This window comes from Neovison vison, chromosome 2, assembly GCF_020171115.1.
Source record: "Neovison vison isolate M4711 chromosome 2, ASM_NN_V1, whole genome shotgun sequence".
In the NCBI taxonomy this organism is placed as follows: Eukaryota; Metazoa; Chordata; class Mammalia; order Carnivora; family Mustelidae; genus Neogale; species Neogale vison.
This window is the reverse complement of record NC_058092.1, coordinates 53,263,346-53,287,939: the sequence shown is the minus strand read 5'-3', so window position 1 is coordinate 53,287,939 and position 24,594 is coordinate 53,263,346. Positions and strand designations below refer to the sequence as shown.

The 24,594-nt window shown below is 43.2% G+C and overlaps 1 protein-coding gene across 1 annotated transcript in view; it reads right to left on the bottom strand.

Moving 5' to 3' along the window:
- Positions 1-24,594, bottom strand: part of CACHD1 (cache domain containing 1) — a 206,981-nt gene that overhangs the window by 181,518 nt on the left and 869 nt on the right. The window lies entirely within an intron of this gene.

Genomic DNA, 24,594 nt, shown 5'->3' with positions numbered 1-24,594 from the left:
ACAGATGGGAATGTAAAAAAACAAACCAAAAAAACAAGACTTCAAATTAAGAGAAATGGGGGGGGGCGGGAATTAAAGGTAAGAAAAGATTACTGGAGAAGATGAGAAAACCTCCTGTGTCTTACCAGGCAAAGACAGAGTCACAGCACCACTTTAGAAACCCCTACCTGGTCTAAAAGAAAAAAGTTATCTAAAACACTAACTAAGAGGATAAGGAGCCACCATTGTTGCAGGCTTAAAGCGATCCACTTTCACTACAGCTTAGGGTAGTGGGGCCCTCATTGAAAATGCAAAATCCTCAGCTGGGGGTAAGAAGAGGAGAAAATGTTCGGAGGCTCAGCTCTGGAGTGCCAAGACCAAGGGTCTCCACATTCCAACGCTCAGCCTCCTCCCTCCCCTGCTCCAACACTCCCTCCCTTTTATTCTGGATTAGGTCCTTCCCAGCTCAGCCTTTTGGTGTCAGGGAGACTTAGGAAGAGCCTCAGGAACTGCTGAGAAGTGGAGAAATACAAAAAGGCTCTCCTCCACAAAGGCCTCTTTCACAGAGGGAGTCGTGTCTATATAATACGCCCCCTTACGTGCATACACTTCTAGAAGATTAGGAGGACCACGAGCTCACTGAAATGGGCTGGCCCCCACAGGGAGGAGAAACGGTAGGTGTGGCAAGAGGAGAGAAGATTAAAATTAGTGGCAGGGGGCCTCCCCTCTCCGTGGTCAAGGGGCTGGGGTGGATGGACAAAGACTAACCAATAGGGTTGCGGCAGTCCCTGGGCGGAGCTAGTTGGTAGCCACACCCTCCCTTCCAGCCCTTGCATTCTTGTATTACATGGCTGGGGCCACGACACACTCCAAGGACTCCTTCCCACACAGAAGTCACAAGAGGGTGAGCATGATAATTCCCCGCATGGTAAGATGCACGTTGCAAACCGCTCCTCAAATCTTTGGAAGTAGGAAGTACAAAACAGAAGCAATTTTCCAATAAAACTTATATTGTTACATAATCTGAGAAAATGCATCATCTCTAAGGTGTCCGACTATGTATTTAAGTTGTTAAACCACTCATAGGTCATCACTGGCCTATGAATGAATGATTAAGCTTTCACCTCATTATTTCTTAATGAGTACTTCTTCCTGGAGAATGACACAGTTACACAAAGAACAAGTCCACCCATAGTAGTAAGTGGCAACTCTGTTCATTCACCTAGACACATAAAAGAGAAAACAAGAAATCTTTCGCTTTTTGAACCCTTCTAGTAAGTCAATGATTTTATGATTCACAAAAGGAATTTAGAGACATCTAATGTGATATAAAAACAGTTCTGTGAAGTATTATTCCCCACTCCCCTCACCATGTCATAGGTGAGGAAGGGACTGAGGCGGAGCCTCAGGTATTTTCTTCCGAACTCGTTCATGTGTCCATTCATCCATTTATTCAGCACTCACTGAGGGTCCACACTTATCCTGAGCACTATACCAAGGACTGAGGACTCAGGGAGAACAGACTTCATGCCTACCTGTGGAGCACACAAGGGCAAGGACAGAGTTCCAAGGGTCATAGGGAGTACTCAACCCAAGTCTAGGTGTAAGGAAACAATCTCCTAGAGAAGGCAATACCAGAGTTGAGCCCCAAGGATAACCCCGATATTCTCTTCACACCACAATGCCTTGCATGACTCACAAGTATTAAACAACATAGCTAAAAGCGGTCCTGAGGACAGCATTTGTTCCAGAAGACCAAGAACTGCACAAGACACCTAGGAGGTCTCAGGGGCAGTGTGGTCTTCTCCACTTCTGTTAACTCTAAAGATAAAGTACTGTGGGGCTGTGTACTCTGTAAAAAATAGCATATTGCTCCTGTGTGACTTAAGATGGAGGATTTCAGAACAGAGGAAGGTACCTCCAAGATGGAATGTAATGAGCAAGAAAAACTCACTCCTGCAGATGAGCCCGGGAGAGCTCTGGAGCCAAGACCCACTTGGTGTTGTCCGAAGGCATTCGACAGACATGCACAAAGGCTGAGAAAGGGGATACAGGCCAGAGATGCTGGTCAAAGACCTGTTCTAACAAAACAATGGGAGAATCCAGCTCCATGGCATCAAGAGAGGGTTAGCCTTCCCTCTATTTTTCTCAAGTTATAAAAAATGCCTTATTCCTCAAGGCAACCAGGAACTCGAGTTGCCTTTCACCAAGGATAAAACACCCCCATGTATATAGGTGGTCTATACTGTACCTACAGAATAGAGCCAACTCTTCTCCCTCCCCCAAATAAACAATGCTGCCCTGATGAAAAATGTTTTTATTCCAAACTTCTAAAGGGGGAAAAAAAAAAGAGTCATCTTTTTAAATTCATAGGGAAACATTTGAAAGTTCAGACTTCCAAGCCATCTTTTAAGGAAAGGGAGTATAGGATTTCAACACAACAAAGCTAATGTCTCACTGCTAATTTTCATTAATAAAACAAAGCAGGGCACAGTCCTTGAAGAAAGGTACCTCATTTCCCACTGCTTTGGGAAATTTTCATTCATTGACCGAACATCTACAGTTTGGATGTTTATTTGGAAGCAACTCCTGCCCAAGCCCTAAAGCAGAGCCACGAATTTAAGGATCATTATTATACAGTCCTCTCAAACTGGTCTCCAGGCAATAACATTAAAAGTAAATAAACCTATCTTATTTAAGCAAAGCTTTTCTAGATTCCATCTTTAAATTCTTACATGAGGACCCCACAGGGTTCAAGGTTCACTGAAAATGGGTAGGAGCTTTCAGTCCTACAACTGAGAGAGAAAAATGTTATTCTGAACCCATATTCCCATTGCTATTCTACTGACCTCCCCAAAGAATAAGACCTTATGATGGAAAAGCAGGATACAAAGCTCTTTCATATTCATGCTCCCCTGGGTCTTCACGGCAGTCCTTCAAGGACCCTAGTATACCCACTTCACAGATAAAGAAATGGAGGCCTGGAAGCCAAGTCCCTCAGCCTTAGCACAATCCTTTGTCATGGTTCTTGAAAGGCTAGGTATTTCTGAGACTCCCTGAATGCGGAACACCGTGTGAGCAGAGTTCTGCTACGGCCACAAAGGGCATTCCCTTCCCTCAGATGTCTGAAGGGCACACACATCTTCAGAGAAGATGGAAACTCATCAGCTTGAGGAGAAAATGCCAAGTTTAAAGTGAGCTTGTTAGAGAGGGAGCTATCACAGATTATTAATTTAGCCTTCTCTCCCAGCAAGTGTTTGATGTAAATGGCAAGGGTTCAGAGGTCAAAGAGGAAGAAGTATGTGCTTTAATTTTTCCCCCCAGAGGTGCATGAGTGTTTTCTATTAACAAAAACCCTGTAGCCAACAAATCCTGGGCTTGGATCAAACGTCCCTCCATCTTTTAAGTTATAACATCACAGGGAGACATTTCAAGAGGAAACCGGGCCCAGTCAGACCTGCAGTACCAGAGAGAGGGCTGTTCTGCCCTTTGGGAATTTGAAAAGCATCTTCCCTTTTGCTGAAACTGCTTAGCCACAGACAAAAAAATGTTCCCAAAGAGTTATTCTTGTATAGGCAGGGGCAAAACTGGAATAGGGGGTTAAAAAAAAAAAAAAAAAGGCAGAAGCAGCCCTGGGCAGGGGCTGAGCTAGAACCATCTGTACCTAGAAGACCAACCGCTTTGGCCAAAGTTCCTAGGAACAGACATTTTGGCCACAAGCTCAATCCACTGGGCTAGGTCTGAATTAAAGGAGAGGAGCCGATACTTCACAAGCACTTGGCACAGGATGTGGTACATAGAGAATACTTGATAAGTAACACGGCACACGGCCTTCTTCCATGCCCTTCACGACACAGGAGGTTCGTCCTACTCATTTCTTATCCCCACATATACCCAGGACCCTCACTGCTGCTCAAAACCTAGAAATGGGGCGTGTAGCATTAAATCCTAAGGACACAGCGACACCTCTCTTCGTAAAGGCTAACACCCTGTGAGACCCTCTGGTATCAGGCATTATACCAGGCACACCCTCGGACCTTCTCTCAGAGCCCTACTGCCACCAGGAATGCACCCCCAATTTTGACAGGAAGGAACTCTAAAGCTCTGAAGAATGGGAAGCTTGGATTAAAACCTTAGTTACCCTAAACAGGCTTTTGTGAGTTGGCCTGGGAACTGGGTCTGCTTTTATTACCCCTCCGGCTGAATGTTGTTCCAAACAACAGACTTCGCCATGAGCTTTGGAAGCCAGTGTTTGTAAACGGAGGAGAGCTGGAACTGTTCACATCTCTTGACACCTTCAGGGAATGCCTCTGCACTCCTTAAAAACAGCTTTCAGTTTGAAGTATATCCACAAAACCTACAAGAAGATAAACAGCCCTTTCCTGACAGGACAGTCCTAGGAGACTGGAGAATGGAGTCTCGGGCAGTCCAGTGAGGGGGGGAAAAAAAGAAAGAAAAATCCAACTTAAGGGTTTACAGGAAACACACAGAGGAAGAGTAAAGCATAGAAATGGTTTTCAGGCCACTTGTGAGTCTTCTAAAAAACGTCCTAAGGAGGAACAGCGGCTTGGGAGAGACTAGCATGCGAAGAGTTAAGCCCTTAGGCAGGCCCTGCAGGCCACGTGACCCATCCACAGCAGCAAGCCAAGTCTTGACCACTGCGTTGGCATAATTTCCCTGAACTCCCCCTTGTCCCCCTGCTGTTCCCAAGCTGCCTTCTCATCTCCCCAGGAGAACGTCTGCTCCGGGAAACTAGGCCTGCATTCCACGGACTATCTTCAGCATCCACAAGGATGCCTCCCTAAGTAGCAGACATTATCTAGATGAAAAATGAAGAATTTTTTCATCATTTACCTGATTTCCCTGGCTATTTTGTTTAGATACCCAAGAATCCCCTCTCAAGTTTTAAAGGGGGCTAGTTATACAGTGAGATAAAGATTTTGAAGAAAAAGGCATTTATAGAACCCTAATATGACAAAACTATGAAGAACTAGTCCAGTGTCTGTCTATACAATCTTGATGTTAGCCTTGTAACTGAGAGAACCAATGTTTAAAAATCAAATTCCAATAAACAGAAGATACCTAAAATGATGTTATAAGACACTGCTTGGTATTTAAATCACGTTGAAAGAACAGAGGAACAACAGCAGTTATGTCACCAAATTTCTCATATCCTGATTCAGTGTCACAGACATGGCACCACATACCTTTACTTCTGTCGTTTACAAATGTGCTTAAAAAAAAAAAAAGAAAGAAAGAAAAAATTCAACAAGAAATTCACTATATTACATTCAAATCCTGCAACTCTTGAATAACATCAAGAAGACAAATTTTTGGAGGGTAAACTAAAAAAGGTTACTTTTCATACCTCACCTCCTTTCTATTTTACTGTGTTATAATTAGATTCCCTAAACGACTGATTTGATAACTTTGTCCAAAACACATGGTAATTGTCCTTATAATTATGCATCTCTCAAAAATCATGCACTGAAATCCAATAAAATTTGTATTTGTTTATTTAAACTAATGGGTTTTGGGTTTTCAAATAACTCAATGAACTAAATGCAAGTGGTTTAATGACCACATCAGACAGTATCTAATTTTCCTTTTTTGCTTTCCTAAGTACCATGAAACAGAAACAAGAAATTAGAGATGGGCAAATATAGATTGGTCAAACACCTGAGATGTGCAGAACACAGATTATAAAGAATCTGTCACCAGGTGCTTAGAAATGGGGTTCTGTCCGCAAAAGATAGGTTATTAATATTTATCTATAATAACAGGTTTACAAAAAGTAAATGCCACCAGCATGGATAATTCCAAGCCAAAATCACCTCACAAAAACATAAAATTATGTTCTGATACATAAAGGAGCAGAACTGCCTTCTAAACTCATTGATTTGAGTTCTTTTCCTAACCAAATAGATGAAGTGGACCCAGATTATTATCATGCTGCCATGAATCAAGTACGTCCTATGTTTCACATTAAATGCTCAGTAAATATTTAAAAGTGAGAGAGGAGAATCCACTGTAACTAGGACACTAGCCAAAAAGGTCAAAACCATTCTCTCATTCTACTGCCATCCAAACAGTCCGTGAATCCAGGAAAGGTCTGTGTCATTTCTCTGTGCCCCAAATCACTAGATTACGTAGCAGTCGGGAGATTCAGGCGGGGTCAGAGAGGTGGGGTCAACCAACGCTTAGCGATTATCACAAAATAATGGAATCCCATCCTCTTGCATTCGCTAACCACAGTCAAGTCCCATTAGGGTAAGCCCAAGGCATCCTCCAAGTGAGTGGAGGAGGGAAGGGTCTTCTGCTGAGAGACCTGGAATCCCAGCACTCATTTTAGGACACAGTTAAAACCAGCCTGAGGATAAGCTAACACCTACAGGGCGACAGAGCCTGGAAAGAAAGATGGTAGGGAGGAGGCAGCAAGGGCTCTAAATCAAACTGTGCCTGAAGCTCGTGCTATCTGTAAACCTTTTTTTCAACTAGTTAAGCCAACAAGCTCGGTCACTTTATCTTTTAAGGCAGCTTCAGTTGGGATGGGTTGTTGCTCGCAATTCCAAAAACACCCTAACAGAATCAGAGAGGAGGAGGAGGAATCTATGATGTATGTACACTGCTACCCTTACAACAATCCAGAGTTGAGGCAGGCATTATTTTGCGGCTAATAAAGTGAGAAAATAAGGCTATGGAGAAAAAGAGGAAAAAAAAAAAAAAAAAAAGACTTGTCAAAAGTTACATAGTTGGGAGCACCCGGCTGGTTCAGTTGGTAGAACATGCGACTCTTGATCTCGGGGTTGTGAGTTTGAGCCCCATGTTGGGTCTAGAGATTACTTAAAATATTTTCTTAAAAAAAATAAAATAAAATAAAATAAATCTTTATAGTTACCTAGTTGGTAAGCCAAGGTCTCAACTGCCTTTAATGATCACTTGGCAGAGAACATCTGTAAATATGAACACTGTTCTCTCCTTTTTTTTTTTTTATAAGAAACGTCTTCTTTCCTTGATTCTTTATTCCTGTTGCAGCTGTCCTACTTTCTTTTAGTAAAGAGCCTTAGCCCAATGGGCCTTTGTTGATATACACCACTAATGACTACAATTTCATCATATTCAAATGCAAACACAAAGGCATATGGGATGCTATCTTTCCAAGAAGAATAAACACCTTCATTTCTCTAACTGGTCTCCCTATCTCCGTGTCGGCTCTCCCCCACCCCCAGCACATACATATGCCGGGGTACCAACAGCCACAGGGATATTTCTTTCTTTCTTTTTAAAAAGATTTATTTATTTATTTATTTATTTGACAGATCACAAGTAGGCAGATAGGCAGAGAGAGAGCAGGAAGCGGGCTCTCTTTGGGGCTCGATCCCAGGACCCCGAAATCATGACCTGAGCCAAAGGCAGAGGCCCAACCCACTGAGCCACCCAGGTGCCCCCACAGCGATATTTCTAAAGCACAAGTCAACCACGTCACTCACATGCCTAAAATCCTCCACCGGCTTCCCATTTCAGCCAGAATAAAATGAAAACTTGTTGCTTTTCTCCATGGTGATCTAGCCTTTCACCTCTTCCTCCCCTCTTAACTTATTTTGGTGCCTTCTTTTGGCCTCTCAAACACACCAAGTTTGTTTTCCCCCCTCAGACCCTGTGTTTTCTATTCCTTACCCCTGCTTCTCCCAGGCAGCCAATACATCCCTGCATCAAACACCAGCTCTTCCAAGGGGCTGTCTTTGAACCCCACAGTAACCTACTTCATCTTCACAGAACTCATCAGGGTCCAATGTCCCCTTTATTTGATTTCTGCATATTTAAATATCTTCTTCTTATACAAAGTAAGACCCTCAAAGGCAGGGACTCTGTTCTCTTCATTCCTTTGTCCCACAACTCGAGCAGAGCAGGAACATTACAGGAGTGTAATGCCACAGTCACTAATCAACTGATTGACTTCATCTAAGCACCTACATAGGCCACATTAGCCAAAACTCCTCAATAGGGTTTTGTTTCTAGCTGAAAATAAGTACTGCAAAATCCACAACTATCTTTTAAAGAGTTTTATCTTTATCTGGATTATGGTTTATTCTTTCTAATCCTGGTCATTATTCTTTGATAAAAGCGATTTTTTTTTAAGTGATCTTGTTCTCACAACAGATTTTGGCCCCTCCCTAAGGAAAATAAAAAGTCCACCTAAATTAAAAACAAAAAACAACCCTCAAAACTCAACAGGCACACTGGAACTTTTAGAATGGAAATTTTCTAAAACTAGATTGTATCCATTCTACAAATCTACAAAATTAATAAAACCAATAAATTAATTTTTAAAAAGTCAACAATAAAGAACCCAATTTAAAAATGGTCAAAAGTTGGGGGGCCGAGATGGCTCAGTCCGTTAAGTAGCTGTCTTCAGCTTGGGTCATGATCCCAGGGTTCTGGATCAAGCCCCATGTCCCTGCCTGTTTCTCCCTCTTCCCTCTGCCTGCTGCTCCCCCTGCTTGTGCTGTTAAACCTGTCAAGTAAATAGAATCTTAAAAAAAAAAAAAAAAAAAAAATGGTCCAAAGTTTTGGCATTTCACCAGAAAACTACACACACACTAATCACAAACAGGCACACTGAAAAATGCTCGGCACCATTATTCACTGGGGAAATATTGATTAAAACCACAATGATTTATTACTTCACATTTTATAACAGGTAACGTTACAATGACTGACCCGATCAAGTTCTGGTGAAGACAGGAAGCAACCATGATGTTCCTACATTGCTGGTGGAATAACAAAAGGAAAGAGACCCAGGGGTGTCTGGGTGGCTCAACTGATTAAGCGTCTGCCTTTGGCTTGGGTCATAATCCTGGAATCTGTCTCCCCAACTAGTGCCCTCCCCTACACACAAATCAGGCTCCTGGCTTCTCCCTCTGCCCCTCACCCTGCTTATGCTCTCTCACTCTCTCAAATAAGTATCTTTTAAAAAGTGATAAATGATATAGACCCTCCGGAAAGCAGACTGGCAGTTTCTTAACAAAGTTTAACATATGACATAGTAATCCCACCCCTAAAAATGTGAAAACTTATGTTCAAACAAGAACCTCTATGTAAAGGTCTATAGTAGGAATGTTTATATATTTAGGACTTTAAGAAATCCAAATCTTTTCAATTAGAAACAAACCAGTGTGTTGGTACACACAATGAAATTTTATTGAACAATAAAAAGGAACGAACTGTTCATATACACAGCATGGATGAATTTCAAATTATGCTAAATTTAAAAACCAAGACTCAAAATGCAAATCACAATGCATTTATAGCATATTCTAGAAAAGACAAAACTACAGAGACAGGGACCATACCAGTGGTGTTCAGGGGTTCCAAGCAGGGTGAAGGGAGGACTGACCACAAAGGGGCAGGATCAGAATTTTGGGGGTGATGAAAAGTATTCTGCATTGACTAGGATGACAGCTGCATGACTGCTCATTTATCCAACTTCATGGAACTCTACACCACAGAATACATTTTCACACCCATCAGGATGGCTGTTTTACAAAAATAAGTTTTGGCAAGGATGTGGAGAAATGAAAATTCTTGTGCATTGCTGTAAGAATGTAAGATGTCAGTGGGGTGCCTGGGTAGCTCAGTTGGTTAAGTGTCTGCTTCCAGCTCAAGTCATCATCTCAGGGTCCTGGGATTGAGCCCTGCACATCAGGCTCCCTGCTCAGCAGGGAATCTGCTTCTCACTCTCCCTCCATGATCTCTCTTATTTGTTTTCTCAAATAAGTTTAAAAAAATAATAATAATAAATAAATAAATATATATATATATATATATGTATGTATGTATAGTCAGTTACTATGGAAAACAATAGGACTATTCCTCAAAAAATTAAACAGAATTATGTGATCTAGCCATTCCATTCTGCATATATACCCCAAAGAATTGAAAGCAGGGACTCAAACATTTGTACACTCATGTTCATAGAAGCATTATTTATAGCAGCCAAAAGGTGGAAGCAAGCCAAGTGTCCACTGATAGATGAATGGACAAACAAAATGTAGCATATACATACAATGGTAATTATTCAACCTTAAAAAGGAAGGAAATTCTAATTCACATTATAACATGAATGAACCTTAAGACATTAAGGTAAATAAGTCTGTCACAAAAGGACAAATATTGTAGGATTTCACCACTTATATGAGGTGCCTAAAGTAGTCTAATTCACAGAGAAAAAAAAATTAATAGTTACCAGGGGCTGCAGGGAGAGGAGGGGACTTTTTTTTTTAATTTTAAATTTTTTACTTTTTATAAACATATATTTTTATCCCCCAGGGTACAGGTCTGTGAATCATCAGGTTTACACACTTCACAGCACTCACCAAAGCACATACCCTCCCCAATGTCCATAACCCCACCACCCTTCTCCCAACCCCCCTCCCCCCAGCAACCCTCAGTTTGTTTTGTTTTGGTTTGTCTCCCTCCCAATCCCATCTTGTTTCATTTATTCTTCTCCTACCCCCTTAAGCCCCCATGCTACATCACCACTTCCTCATATCAGGGAGAGCATATGGTAGTTGTCTTTCTCTGCTTGACTTATTTCGCTAAGCATGATATGCTCTAGTTCCATCCACGTTGTCGCAAATGGCAAGATTTCATTTCTTTTGATGGCTGCATAGTATTCCATTGTGTATGTATACCACATCTTCCTTATCCATTCATCTGTTGATGGACATCTAGGTTCTTTCCATAGTTTGGCTATTGTGGACATTGCTGCTATAAACATTCGGGTGCACGTGCCCCTTCGGATCACTACGTTTGTATCTTTAGGGTAAATACCCAGTAGTGCAATTACTGGGTCATAGGGCAGTTCTATTTTCAATGTTTTGAGGAACCTCCATGCTGTTTTCCAGAGTGGTTGCACCAGCTTGCATTCCCACCAACAGTGTAGGAGGGTTCCCCTTTCTCCGCATCCTCGCCAGCATCTGTCATTTCCTGACCTTTTAATTTTAGCCATTCTGATGGGAGGAGACATTTTTAATGGGTACTGAGTTTCAGTTAGGAAGACGGGAAAGTTCTGGAGACACTGGTGGTAATAGCCACACAATGTGAAAGTAATTAATGCCCAGAACTGAACCATTAAAAATGGTTCAAATAGTAAACTTAATTTATGTATATTTTACCACAATTTTTTAAATAACATGAAAAATATTTGAGGACTTCAAAGATTTGGTTATAAAATGTCAAAGCCACATTAAAAAGTAATTATTACTATCTGCAGGGAGAAAAAAATACATTTTACTGTATGTAACTTAAATGAATGTAATGCCGTGTGAGCAAAGTACATTTGAATCATTACTGTAGGACCTCATTTTTATACTCAGTTGACTCTACAAAGTTTGGGGGGAGGGGTTATGTTGGGGGGTTTTTGGCCAAAAAATACCATGGGAAGCACGAGTATTTTTTAAGTTATAATGAACTATGAAGCTACATTTAAATTCTTCTCCATGATCTATCTGAATGGAGCTGCAGTCTCTCCGCCCTCCTCTTCTCCACCTGGAAGAAACAGATGGCCTACTGGAGATTCTCCAGTTTCTAGACCTCTACAAATCCAGGGTCTTTCACCCTGAATCTTCACCCTTTTAATGGGACCTATCAATAAAGTCACAAACAGAGTTAATGGCAAACAACTATACTTGCGTTAAATTGGACTAAGAATCCAAATACTTCGCTTGAGGCACCCTTCGGCACGCATGCTAAGTCAGCCCCTGGCTTGACTTCAGTTCTTCAAGTAGGCCACAGTCCTGCCCCTCAAGACTTGGATGTAGGCCCTTCCGTCACTGGGATGCTAGTCCCCCCCCCACACACACACACCCAAACCCTCCCTCGATTCTCATGCTTCCTTGGGCTGCTCCCCACGTCTCCCCTGACTGGCTCCTTCTTCTTTTTTTTTTTTTTTTTTTTTTTAAAGATTTTTATTTATTTATTTGACAGAGATCACAGGTAGACAGAGAGGCAGGCAGAGAGAGAGGAGGAAGCAGGCTCCCGGCTGAGCAGAGAGCCCGATGTGGGACTCGATCCCAGGACCCTGGGATCATGACCTGAGCCGAAGGCAGAGGCTTTAACCCACTGAGCCACCCAGGTGCCCCTGGCTCCTTCTTTTTTGAGGCTCCCCAGACCGCGCCCACCACTGTCTCCTCCTCTTTCTGCAAAACCCATCAACCCCTCCTCTGATTGAGGTGGTGCCCAAAAGGAGCCAGATTCTTTCCCATACTACGCAGTCCAGAATTGTCACTCCCACTCACCCTTGTCCAGCAGGTACTTATTGATTTTAAGTACCAAGCACCATTCCACCTGAAAACAGGAGTGATTGATACAAGCTACCTGTGGGAGGTTAGGGGGTGTGACAAACAAGGTAAGGAGGGAGTGAGGAGAGGCAAAGCAGGGTACTGTTAAAGGTGACCCAAGAGAGCTTCTTGCTATTCCCAGGCAGAGGGAACAACAAGTTCAAAGGCTCTAGGGCAGGTGTGTGCTTGGAACATGAGAGGAATAGTGCATGTGTGAGTGGGAAGGGTGGCAGCTGGGTGGGGTGAGGGGAGGTAAGGCCACAAAGATACCAAGGACTAGGTCCCATGTGGCTGTAAAGGCCACTGTAATTTGGGATTTCGTACTGAGTCAGACAGGAACCTCTGGAGAACCTTAAGGAAAGAAGTGACATTCTGACCCCCTGGCCCGCCACACACACACACACCAAAAGATTTTAAAACATCTCGCCGGTAATCTTTCTAATAGCCCTGGTTTCCTTCTAATACTATTCAAAAATTAATAATTGACTTCCATGATTATCTCTTTAATGTCTATTTTCCCTAATAGATGGTATACTCTACGAGGATAGGGCTCGTGTCTATTTTTTCAATCACAAACTGAAATCCATGCACGAAACCTGGCATATAGTCCATGCTCAATAAATAGTTAAGCTAATTAATCAATTCTAGCCTCTAGGATAAAGTAACTCTAAGTAGGTAATCTGCAAACACACACCTCTTCGTCTTTGTTATATTCCAATATACATACCTCAACTTTCTCTCACACAAAGAAATTAGACATCAGAACCAATATTTACAAGTCCTAATGTGCTTAATACTCTGTTAGACATTTTCACCAATCTGAAACATTTTAAATCTTTGGTACCAAGTAAAGACTCAAGACCTTTCACTGTAAGCCTAGAGTGAGTAATGAAATGGACACATGAAACAGTGGCAAAAGCTAAATTTGCAGTAAACAAGAGAATGTTACAAGTCTGCTATTGAAAGCAGGCCACTCCATTTCTGCAGTCCAGACATTTTTCGAGTCCTCACCATGTGCCAGACAAACAGGACTATATAACCCACACCAGGACTATAAGATGAATAAATCTGGGCATTTCATTATGGGAGTTCATGCTCTAATAACTCACACCTGTACAAAGCTTTACTGTTTGCAATTCTTGCCCACATTATCTCAATATACATGTAAGCAAAAAAAAAAAAAGTCTAGGCTTCCTTGATGGTCAGACTAATTTACACTAACGCCAGGGATCTCAACCCATAACAAATATGACTGGTTCACCATCAGTACAAAGTCTGGTTCCCTGTCACGCATCTCCTAAGCCCGGCCCAAGGATACAGAAGGGTAAATATCTGCATTTTACAGGAAGGTCAATGAAGTCAATTCTGGATCCAAGAGCCAAGACTGCCAAAAACCTCAATTCTCCAGGCTTTCTCCAAAACCACCCAAGGCAGCAACAACCCAGTGACCTTCCCCTAGCAAGAAGGGAAAAAAAGCAAAGAGTGAAAAAACAGGCTCTCTCCCTTAGCAGCCAAGGGCAGGTCTCATTCAGAGGTGACATTATCCAAGCAGAACACGGCACACACCCCACTTCAGCACCACCTACTTCTGGGCTGCCAGAAGAGGCCCCGGCTTTGGAAAAAGCCAACCCAATAGAAGTGGATGAAATGAGGACAAAGGAGTCCAGTATCTTGGCAGGGGCACAGGGAGCAATCCAAATGGGCAAAAACAACCCATAAAGTTTCATCTGAGTTACCAAGTAATTGAGGATGGACAAGAAAGTCAACAGGTCCTTCTAGACGTCTCTTCTCCTAGAGATGAATGTGAGGATCACAGAAACACTTTTAAGAATATTTAAATACACACACATATTCTACCAATAAGGCAATATATATTCTACTTGTAAATATTGTAACATTTATATAAGAGAGGTGATACACTTCAACATTTCTTCCTCAACTGTCCTTTCATGGTTAGACACAGCAGTTACTGTCAAGGCTTTATGGCATCCCTGGGATTCTTGCCCCCACCCCCAAACCCATATAGAATCCTCACTTTATTTTCAAGATATATGCAAATACAAAGACTATTTAAGCTGGTTCATTATTTTATATGTGGCGTCAGGGCAGACTGATGATGAATCTGTACCTCACTGAATTTACGGATCACTAATTTCTAGCCATCCCTCTTTTAAATGAAGGTTTCTTAAGAAAGAAAGTTGGCTATCATACACCAGACTCAGTTTGTCTTGTTTCCTGAACATACGCCTTATCAGCTCTGCCACAGCTGAAGTGATTCCAAATTGCTTTATGACACACTTGGATTTTCTCCCACTAATAATTCCTCCTTCCTGCCCATGACTGGCAGGCCTCTTCCACACTGCAGTAATGTGGGACAGCTAATTATCTACCAATCCACCTTGCTATTCCGCACTTGGCAACTTTTATCTGCACAGGACAGCTGCACTCTCCACGTTTGAAGTAAAATGTCAGTCTCGGCTAACGCAACAAGACTTACATCACTAATGATGTCTCTACACTTTGAAGAAACAACTCAAAGCCTAATTAAAAATTCAGATTCATTCTCACTGGCTTGCCGATTTTCACTGCCCTTCCACCAGGGCCTTGAAAGTATTTTTTTTTTTTAATACTCCATGCAAAAATAAAACTTAAAAAAAATATCCAAGGGGAATTTAAAAAAAAAAAAAAAAAAGTGCTACGGTCTTGGGCCTTGACAGAGTCTTTAAAATAATTGTTATGGTTGGAACAGAATCAAGACGTTATCACACACAACAGATAATAACTTAGCCACGGGCTTCTTCTCTACAATTACAATAAAACACACAATTTCCAGGCAAATATGGACCCTAAGTTACTTTTCAACGATCCACCCCAGTATTTAGGTGTCGGAATTTTTCGAACTGTAACTCAGAAATCATTTGACTATGTAATCTGAAGGAGGGAAAAACTCCTTTTGAACTCAGAACGAAGTGGGCAGGGTAAAGAGGCATTCAAATGACGTTTTATTTTGTTTCATTATCAAATCAAATAAATAACTTCTCCAAAATAATAATTCTATTTCTTTTCCCTTGGTGAAAATTTAAAAAACAAAAACAAAACAAAACAAAACACCAAACTTCATACGTCTAATGACTAGGGAGATACAAATCCTGAAGTCCAAAATATAACTTTGCCTGAAAATTACAGGTAAAATTTCCTTCTGTAGACTACATAAATAAAAACCATAAAACCAAAGTTCCTCCCTTGAAAGTTTTGGTTTCTTTTTATGCTTTACCTTTTTAATAAAAAATTACTAATGGTGGTACAGTTCATAATTATAAACAAAAAGACCATTTACAATTGCTCTTTAAAAAAAAAAAAACTAACAACACTGCCAAAGTCTCAAAATTTTTGTTTTATCTGTGGCTCACCGACTTTTTAGATATATGAGTAACAACTGATCAAAACAAAAACCAAAACCCAGTCAGCTGTCAAAGTCCACTATGAGCTTTACATGCTCACCCATAAAAAACCTCACACCCCCTCAAAGAAATCTAAAGGTCCTTAATTAAGTTTCCTTTCCATTTTAAGGCAAAATTCTCTTGTAAAAATGGAGCTCCCACAGGATAAAATGGTGTAAAGGGTCAAAAAGCAAGAGTCTTAAAGACCAACATGTGAGTTCTAAGACTACCACTTATTACTGGTGTGAGCCCCAGAGAGCCACTTCCCTCACTAGGCCTCAGTTTCTCGTCTATAAAAGAAGGGAGGTAGCGGTGATGCTCTCCTCTTCTTCCGGGCCCTCATGTCACCCAGTGATCTGAGGAGCTGAAAGGTCAAGGAGAAAAGGTGTGCCAAGTGCAGACCGGCTGAGCCTAGATTCGTACACCTGAGGGCAGACCTCAACACCACAGTGGAAAGCCAGGCAACCTGCCTTGCGGCCAAAAGCAGGGAGACCACAAAGCAGGCCCTTTCTGAACTGGACTTGGGGAGGCAGAGCAAAGCTATGGGAGGCCCTAGCAGCTGGTGGCAGCTGGTGTCTGAATCCTACATCACTTCTGCTGAGTTTTCTAGGTACCGAGCTTTCTCCAGATTCCTGGTTCTTTTCCCCCAGAGTACATCTCCAAATACAGGATACTCAGGCATGAGAAGGAGCAAGTTTCCAACTCGAGCACTGCTAAGCTACCGCCCGCCATGTTGAAACAAAGGGGAAGACCTATTTAAGAAAGTAGGCATGCAGAGATAAACAAGGTGTACTGGCCACATTGTTTTTTGTTTTTTAAAGATTTTATTTATTTATTTGACAGAGAAAGATTACAAGTAGGCAGAGAGGCAGGTAGAGAGAGAAGGAGGAGGAAGCAGGCTCCCTGCTGAGCAGAGAGCCCGATGCGGGACTCGATCCCAGGACCCCGAGATCATGACCTGAGCCGAAGGCAGCGGCTTAACCCACTGAGCCACCCAGGCGCCCCCTGGCCACATTGTTTAATCCCTAATCCCTAATCCAGTGACTGCCCAAAGATTACCGAGACTGTTCAATCACTCAGCTAATGTAACTGGGTGTTTTTTACCCGCCATATAAAAAGCTTGAATGACATGAAGGATCCAAAGATCCCACAACCTGACTTCTGTCTACTTCTCCAACCTCTTCCTGCACTCTTCCTTTCCTCTGGCTCTCCAAACTCCAAACCTTAAAGCCAGCTTTCCATTCCTCAAAGATACCATCACAAAGGGGCCCTCTGGGAACTCCAGTCTTCAACTAACAAACTCATTTCTTCCACCTTTTCTGGAAAGCCTTCCAGAAGAATCCCTCTCCACCTCTAAAACATTAACATCCCTGACACACTTTCCCCAGCACCTGGTAACCCCTCTCTCATTGACTGCATTGGAAATTAACTGATGGAGATCTCAGACATAACCCAGTGCCTGGCACCAAATATTAAACAACTATTTGCTTATGGTAACAGAGAGTTCCATCTCCCAAATCAATCCAATTTAGAACTCTTCTATCAGAAAGTTTCCTTTCTTTTATACAGAAATTTGTTTCCCCATAACCTTGACACCCAAGCACTGATTTTTACCTCCTGGAATCCACTGAGTAATTTCAATCCAGGCACTGCAAACTGGTGGCCCTTGGCCTGCTCCAGCCCTCAGACACATCTGGTTTGGTCCACAGTTTGTGTGTTTTTTTGTTTTTTTCCCTTAAATTTGAAGTAGTGGGCACACTTTTAAGAATCTAGAGTTTCGGGGTGCCTGGGTGGCTCAGTGGGTTAGAGCCTCTGTCTTCGGCTCAGGTCATGATCTCAGGGTCCTGGGATCGAGCCCCGCATCGGGCTCTCTGCTCGGCTCTCTCCTGCTTCCTCCTCTCTCTCTGCCTGCCTCTCTGCTTACTTGTGATCTCTGTCTGTCAAATAAATAAATACAAATATATATTTAAAAAAAGAATCTAGAGTTTCGTCTAAAAACCTGATATCTACCTTCTCCTGAAGAACAGTCACATGGCATCACTGGACCCACACTGCCAGGCGACAACTGAGAAGGACAGTAGTACCTGCCAGTTTACAACAGCCAATGCCATTACCATTCCTCACTGACCCACACCTGGCCTACCTCGCTCATTTGGTCTCACTCACTCCTGTTTGCCCCATAGTTCCGCACTTCTTTCTATCTGTCATCTAGAGCCCATAGTTCAGCATTTCTTTCTATTCTGTCTTGGCCCACAGAAACTGCTTTAGCCTTCCCAAAGAGACGTGAGCTCTCAGAAGGAAAGCGGTGGGTGTTCTAGGCCTCTCTTACACTCTTCAAGCCTCCAATTCTGCACAGAAGCACCCAGTGAACATTTGCTGACAGGCTCTTCAGAAGACAAATATGTATACAGCCCACCTTTTCCTCTTCAACCTTCCTCTCCCCCACTTACAGCTTCTCCTTACCTGTCCCTTCCTCACTCCTACCTCCTCTGGAAGGGGCAGAGAACAGAGACAAGGAGAAGATGCGGTCCATGAGGCAACAGTCACATATGTGTGTAGAAACTAGAAACTGCTCACTACGAAAACAAGGATCCTCATGGCCTCGGGCAGAAAGCCAGATGTGAAAATGAGGACCAGACCGCTTGTGTGAGGGAGGGGGAAAAAGGGTCCCAGAGGAGGCCCCCCACAAAAGAAGCTTGGGCCTTACTTCTGGAAGGGTGAGGAGGTTGCTGAGCAAAGATACTATTTATAAAGAGCTGGGGGTGGGGGGTAGGGGAGGATAGTATTGCTCAAAATCTCAGGCATGTCACCATAAAACACTTAAAGTATATAACCTTCAAATATTTGTCTTTATCTGTGGATTGTAAATTCCATATACTAGTATACCATTATGTATCTTATAAATATTTTAAAATGCAGTATTAAGGATGCAGTTTAAAATGTTCTGGATTTAAAAAAATAAAGTATTATGGATGAAAATGAGGGGAGATCTGGAATTTGCTTCAAAAATAACTGGGGGGGTGGTGTGCAGACACAGGCAGAGCGAAAAGTAGCCTGACCAGGAGTTGCTAACAGTTTCAGCTGTGTAAGAGGTATGTGGGCACTGTTATGCTATTCTTCTGTTTTTTTCCTCCAAATCTTTGTAATGAAAAGTTTAAAAGTCCATACTATTAAGAACCCCAAAGGATGGTTGTGCACCACATCCCTAGGTCTGTACACCTTACTTCGGCAACTCCTGGGACAAAGGACTGACCACATTGAAATCTGCAGCTTCTGAAGACTTGAGTTTGCTGTCATTCAGGCTCAGGAGCTACATGTTTGTTCCTTCCAGGTTCTGTGCCCAGACACTAAAAAGACAGTCCTGTACTTCCATTTACCAACTGTTCCTACGTTAGACCTTGTGCTAGACACTTATCTTTTAATACCTATTTCCAGTCATTAACACTATAATGCATGCAGCATGAAGACACTAATGTTCAGAGCAATTTAACAACATGCTGAAAGTCAACGTGAATATACTTGGCTGAGTCAAAACTGTTGCTTCTATTGTCCCTTCCTACTTTGAATTTCAGTGTTTTTTTACACCAGGTGAAAGCAGATCCAAAATAAATCCCACTGCACATAATACCAGAATTCCAGAGTTCTGCAAGGTTCCTGTCTGCTCATCCACTTAAGCTCAAGGAAGGAACTCCTCAAGCAGCAACCAGAAATAGCACCAAGTTATAAAGTGTGAAACCCTCCCCTCCCCCTCCCCCACACACCTCCAGACTCAAGCACGACTGGCAGGAAAAATAGAAGCACAGGCTCGATGCCAACTAAGACAGGTATTAGTGGAGAGGAAGTGGACAGAGTATTAAGCACAACAAGGATAGTCCACCAGAAGTCATTCAACATGCTTTTCCTTGGCTCACTCTTACCAAGTTCAACTCAGAGTCATCTATCAACGGTCAGTTTTCCTCTACTCCAAATACTCAATTTCAGAAGAGAGAGTAAGGCAGTTTTCCCTGCTAGCGCTTATACTGTACATAGGGCATAGACTAAAACCACATTATTTGCAATTAGAGGTGATTTCTCCCCCCATTCAATAATGCTTAAGCACACATTTCAATTATCCTGAAGTATGCCGTTCCTGGTACAATAGACAGGATTTAGGAAAAAATACACATCTAACCTAAACATAACTGCAAACCAAGATGCTTGAGTCCAATAACCACAGAAGCTCCTGAGTGGCGGCCAGTAAGCTAAGATGCCATATGAAGAGGTCCAAGAGCCTTTGCCCATTCCTACTCAGGGCTTCGGGATACCCACTACTCTGTCCAGTGCCACCAAAGGGTATGAGAACTGTTCAGCGAACTCCTGATTTGGTCAGCCTTCGTGTTTGAGACGGACTTTCAGTACTGACCTCTCTGTGCATTCCACCGCTTCTGCCTCTTGCCAGCCCCCAGATCAGAACGTGTCTTTTCCTACTGGTCTCCATCATCAGTTCTGAGCGGCATCCTCCTTATATTTCCAGCGAAGTCTAACCTACGGCCCTTCACTGCCAAGAAGCCCCCTGCCCAAAGCTTGCTGAATGTATGCAAAATGAACAATGCCTTTAGGCAATGCTGTCCTGGTACCTACAAAGGCCTCCCCTTTCAACTTTCAACAGCAGCCGCCCATTTCCAACTTCGCTTTAGATTTTCAAACAGCACCTCAGCCCGGCTGAGCCCTTCAGCTCCTAAAGTCACATCTGTCCTGGATGCTGCTCTTGTTCCAACTGGAGTTAAGCTCTAGTGTGTGCTTCTGGTACTTCTGCCCCATCCCATCCCACCCCACCTCCCAACCCCCACCTTCCAGGCCCCAACAGCAGCTGTCTGACCAACCTGCTGGTGTGTCTGTCAAGTTCACAGTGACTATGCCCAGCCCAGCAGAGCTGTGTTAGAGCTACAATCAAGGCAGGCACACTGGCCAGGTGCCAGGCCCTTGCTGTTAAGAAGCCTGTATTGTCATATAATGTTAAATGGGCCTTATAAGTGCCTGGTGAAATGGCTGCCAGAGCGAGATAGGCCTTCTCACAAGCGGACATTATTATTTAACCATTTTCCCTGAGCAATCTTCCCTCCTCCTCTGGATTACAAACTCCTCCAGGGGCTATGCCAAATACCTCCTTGTAAATCCCTTCAACACCTAGCATAGGGTTCTGTGCACAGTAAGCTTTCAATTAATAGTTCTCCATTTAAGAACCACCGCATTCGCCAACACTTCCCAGCCCCAGCTTCAAGTGAGCAAACACCTTCACGTGTACTATTTCCATTTAGTTCACCGAGCCAATCTCTAGGAGGAACCACCATCCCCAGTCTTGCAGATAAAGATCGCCCAACTTCTAAGTAGCAGAGCTGAACCCAGGCCTCCAAATGGTCAAAGTCAAGTCCTTTCCACTCCAAGATGCTGCTTGATAAAAACTTGTTGCAGGAGCAAATAGGCAGAAACCCATCTGCCTTGCTATAGCCACTCTGCTCCCCACATCTCACTGTTGATGGCTTCACTCCACTAGACACCTAAGGAGATGAGGATTAGGTTTTTGACTCTTGCCGATGATGCAGGATGTCTGCTGCCATGGTCGGGGGGGGGGGGGGGGGATGGTATTATTCAGTAGCAGCTTTCCCAGAGCACTGGCAAAATTAGTTGGTGTGCAAATCCTTTAAAATATTTTGTATTTTAGTCAATCAGAGAAAGACAATTATTACATGATCTCACTGATATGAGGAATTTGAGAGGCAGGGCAGAGAGTCATGGGGGGAAGGGAAGGAAAAATGAAACAAGATGGGACCAGGGAGAGAGACAAACCATGAGAGACTCTTAACCTCAGGAAAAAAACTGAGGGTTGCTGGGGAATTGGGGGGGAGGGATAGGATGGCTGGGTAATGGACACTGGGGAGGGTATGTGCTATGGTTGAATGCTGTGAATGGTGTAAGACTGATGATTCACAGACCTGTACCCCCAAAGCAAACAATACATTATATGTTAATAAAAAAGATCTTTATTTTGTCCATTACCAAAAATGAATGGCAAAAACAAACAAAAAACACCCAACCCAAGAGTCAGCAGACTTCACGAGAAAACCTTTCCAAGAAAATCTTTAAGGCAGAGCAGACGGTTTGAAGGGCTGTCTATCAGCAAGCACAACAGCTATGCCACGGGAAACTACGGCACTGAAAGAAGGCCTGATTTTTGTTTTTGAAAAATTACCCCTTGCTACCTCCCATGAGCAGTGTGTGTTGCCATTGGAAATGCTGCAACAGGCCCCATTTGAGGGCTGCTTCGCAATTTCTCAAAATTAAAAAATGGTCTTTGCAGAATTTCTGCAGCAGAAGGGATTTATTTAGAAGTCTGAAAATAGGCTTTTTACGTGTAAACTGACCTGCCGAAAGTTTCTCATCAATGAGGTGCTCTCCTCAAAGGTCTGCACTGTGTTCCAAATGCCAAGGTCAAATGATCCTTAACTGAGCGGGAATATTTTTCTTCCTTGCAAAGAGACCTAACCTCTCCCCAGAACCCCTCATATCTGCCCATCTTCTCCCCACCCCCTTCCATCTACATATGGAAGTCTGACCCTGCCCGCCCTTAACACCCACAAGAGGCTACCCTACCTCTGAATGACAGAATAGCTTTACGGCTATAAAATCCAACATTCCACAAGGGAGGACTCTATAATCTGCACTTTAAATACCTAAACCCACGTAATTTCAGACCCATTGAACAAATCCCAGAGGTTTACAGAGGAAAATGTGAGGCTCCAAATCTTTGTTCTAAGGGCCAAAAAAAATCTAACCCGCCTTAGATTTCATTTTACAAGTATTCCTCCCTGCAAAAGCTGGCAGTCTAACAAAATTAAAAAGAGACCCTTTCCCCAATTTTCCCAGATGGAGGCAAGTGGCAGATCAATGTACAGCTCAAGGAGAGGAATTAAAATACAGTATGTGCTTCTCCTTTCAAAAAAGGAGAGAAGCCACTTCACATTTTGCCAGACAAAACCCTGTCCCCAGGAGGCCAGTTTCCACAATGAGGTTGCAAAGGTGCTAGAAAGAGGCCAGTAGGGAGGAGATACAGGGCCATTTGGGTACCAACCCCCCACAGATCAGAGCTTTTCTTCCAAAGTGTCTCCTTTTCAACAGGGAAGCCTTTTAAAAGTACATTTGCTTTGGATCCCTACCTGAATGACAATGTGTTGGGATCCAATTTCACCTTTTGTCAAGGATCGGGTGAGAAACAGTAAAACTGCTGTCACCATCTTAGAAAAAGCCAAGTCCTTAGTTTATATAGGGAAGGGGCTAGGGGGTGCTTACAACCCCTGGTCCAGTCCTAGCGATGGGGTGAAGGTAACAAATGCCTCCTAATCTTACAAACAGTCTGAAACTCAAACATATTAGACGTCCTTTATTTAAAAAGGTGTCAATATGCAAAAACATAACTGCTTGGGCTCTGAATTGAAACATTCACCACTGGGAGGAGGGGGGTATCTTAGTTCCTTCCTAACATTTTAGTTCCATTTCCTCTAAAAGTCACTTTGCTCCTAAGAACTCTCAACAGAAAACGCATGTGGAAAAAGGCTAACAGAACCTGAACCTGAAAAACCTCCACAGAAAAGGGCAACTAAATGATGTATCCTAAAGACTGGTCTATTGTTATGCAAATGACAAAATATCCGACTCTACTGCACTTTGTGGCCGGGTGTCTGCAAATACAGAATTACCTTTCAAGCAAACCATCTCCTCAATCTCACCTAAAAACAAAACAAAAAGCCCAACCTCTTTCACTACTGTGGAAAAGGTCTAAAGGAATGGCTTTAGGAAAATTCTATCATTCTGAGAGAAGACTCAGGGATGAGGGGGGAGGCATCCTAGGGAGAAAGGCTTTAAAGGGCGGGGCGGGGGGGGGGGGAGGAAGACATCGCAAACCTGAATCCCAAAGTGACTCAAAACACCTCCCCTGGTCGGAGGTGGAAGGGTGGTCACAGTAGAATCGAAATCAGAAACCTATTCCGAGAGCACATTCCTGGAAACTTCGCTCTTTCGAAGACCACATTTATCACCATTATTGTTGTTAGAATGCACAAGGGAATAAGGTTATTTAACGGAAGAATGTTATAGCAAAGGTTTCAGACTCTTAAGGTCACCTCAACCTCTCCTAATCGACTGGGCCTTTCTGGCCTAATAATAATAATAATAATGGCAGGGTAGAATCTCCAGGTGGTTGCTGTTGAGCAATTTTCACTACTGTTACTAGTATCACCTTCAGGATTCCTTCTTAGCCACGGACAATCTTTCTGTAAGCCCCTTCCTCCACTGGGGAGGGCCAACATGGTAAACATTCTAGAGAAATGGAAACCTTACTCACCACTCACCGTTCCCCCTTTTTCCACCCTCCTCCCCAAAAGCACACACACAACAAAAATCATACAGCGGAGAGTGCGCTAACAACAGCAAGCAACAGCGGAAAGCAGTAAGAAAAGTCCCTCACACGGAACCGGAGTCGCGAATCTACCAGGCCAGCCCCTCCCCCAATGCACCCTAGCCGGGAAAGGGACCTCAGAGTCCACTACCGAGGCCGCTCTCCGCCGGGACCTAGGTGGTCCGGGAGCAGCTGCGCACGCTGCGGTGCTTTCCTTCCTTTCCGGCGCCCATCCATGCGCCTTGGTCTGGGGGACACAGGGAGGTGGTCAAGGGCGTGGGATAGGGGAGGAAAATCGTCGAAGCCAGGCGGGGCTGCCCCGGAATGGGTACACAAAGAACGAAGGGGAGTTTACAGGGTCAGGAGGGTGAAAACACGACTGAGCCGGGGGGGGGGGGGGGGG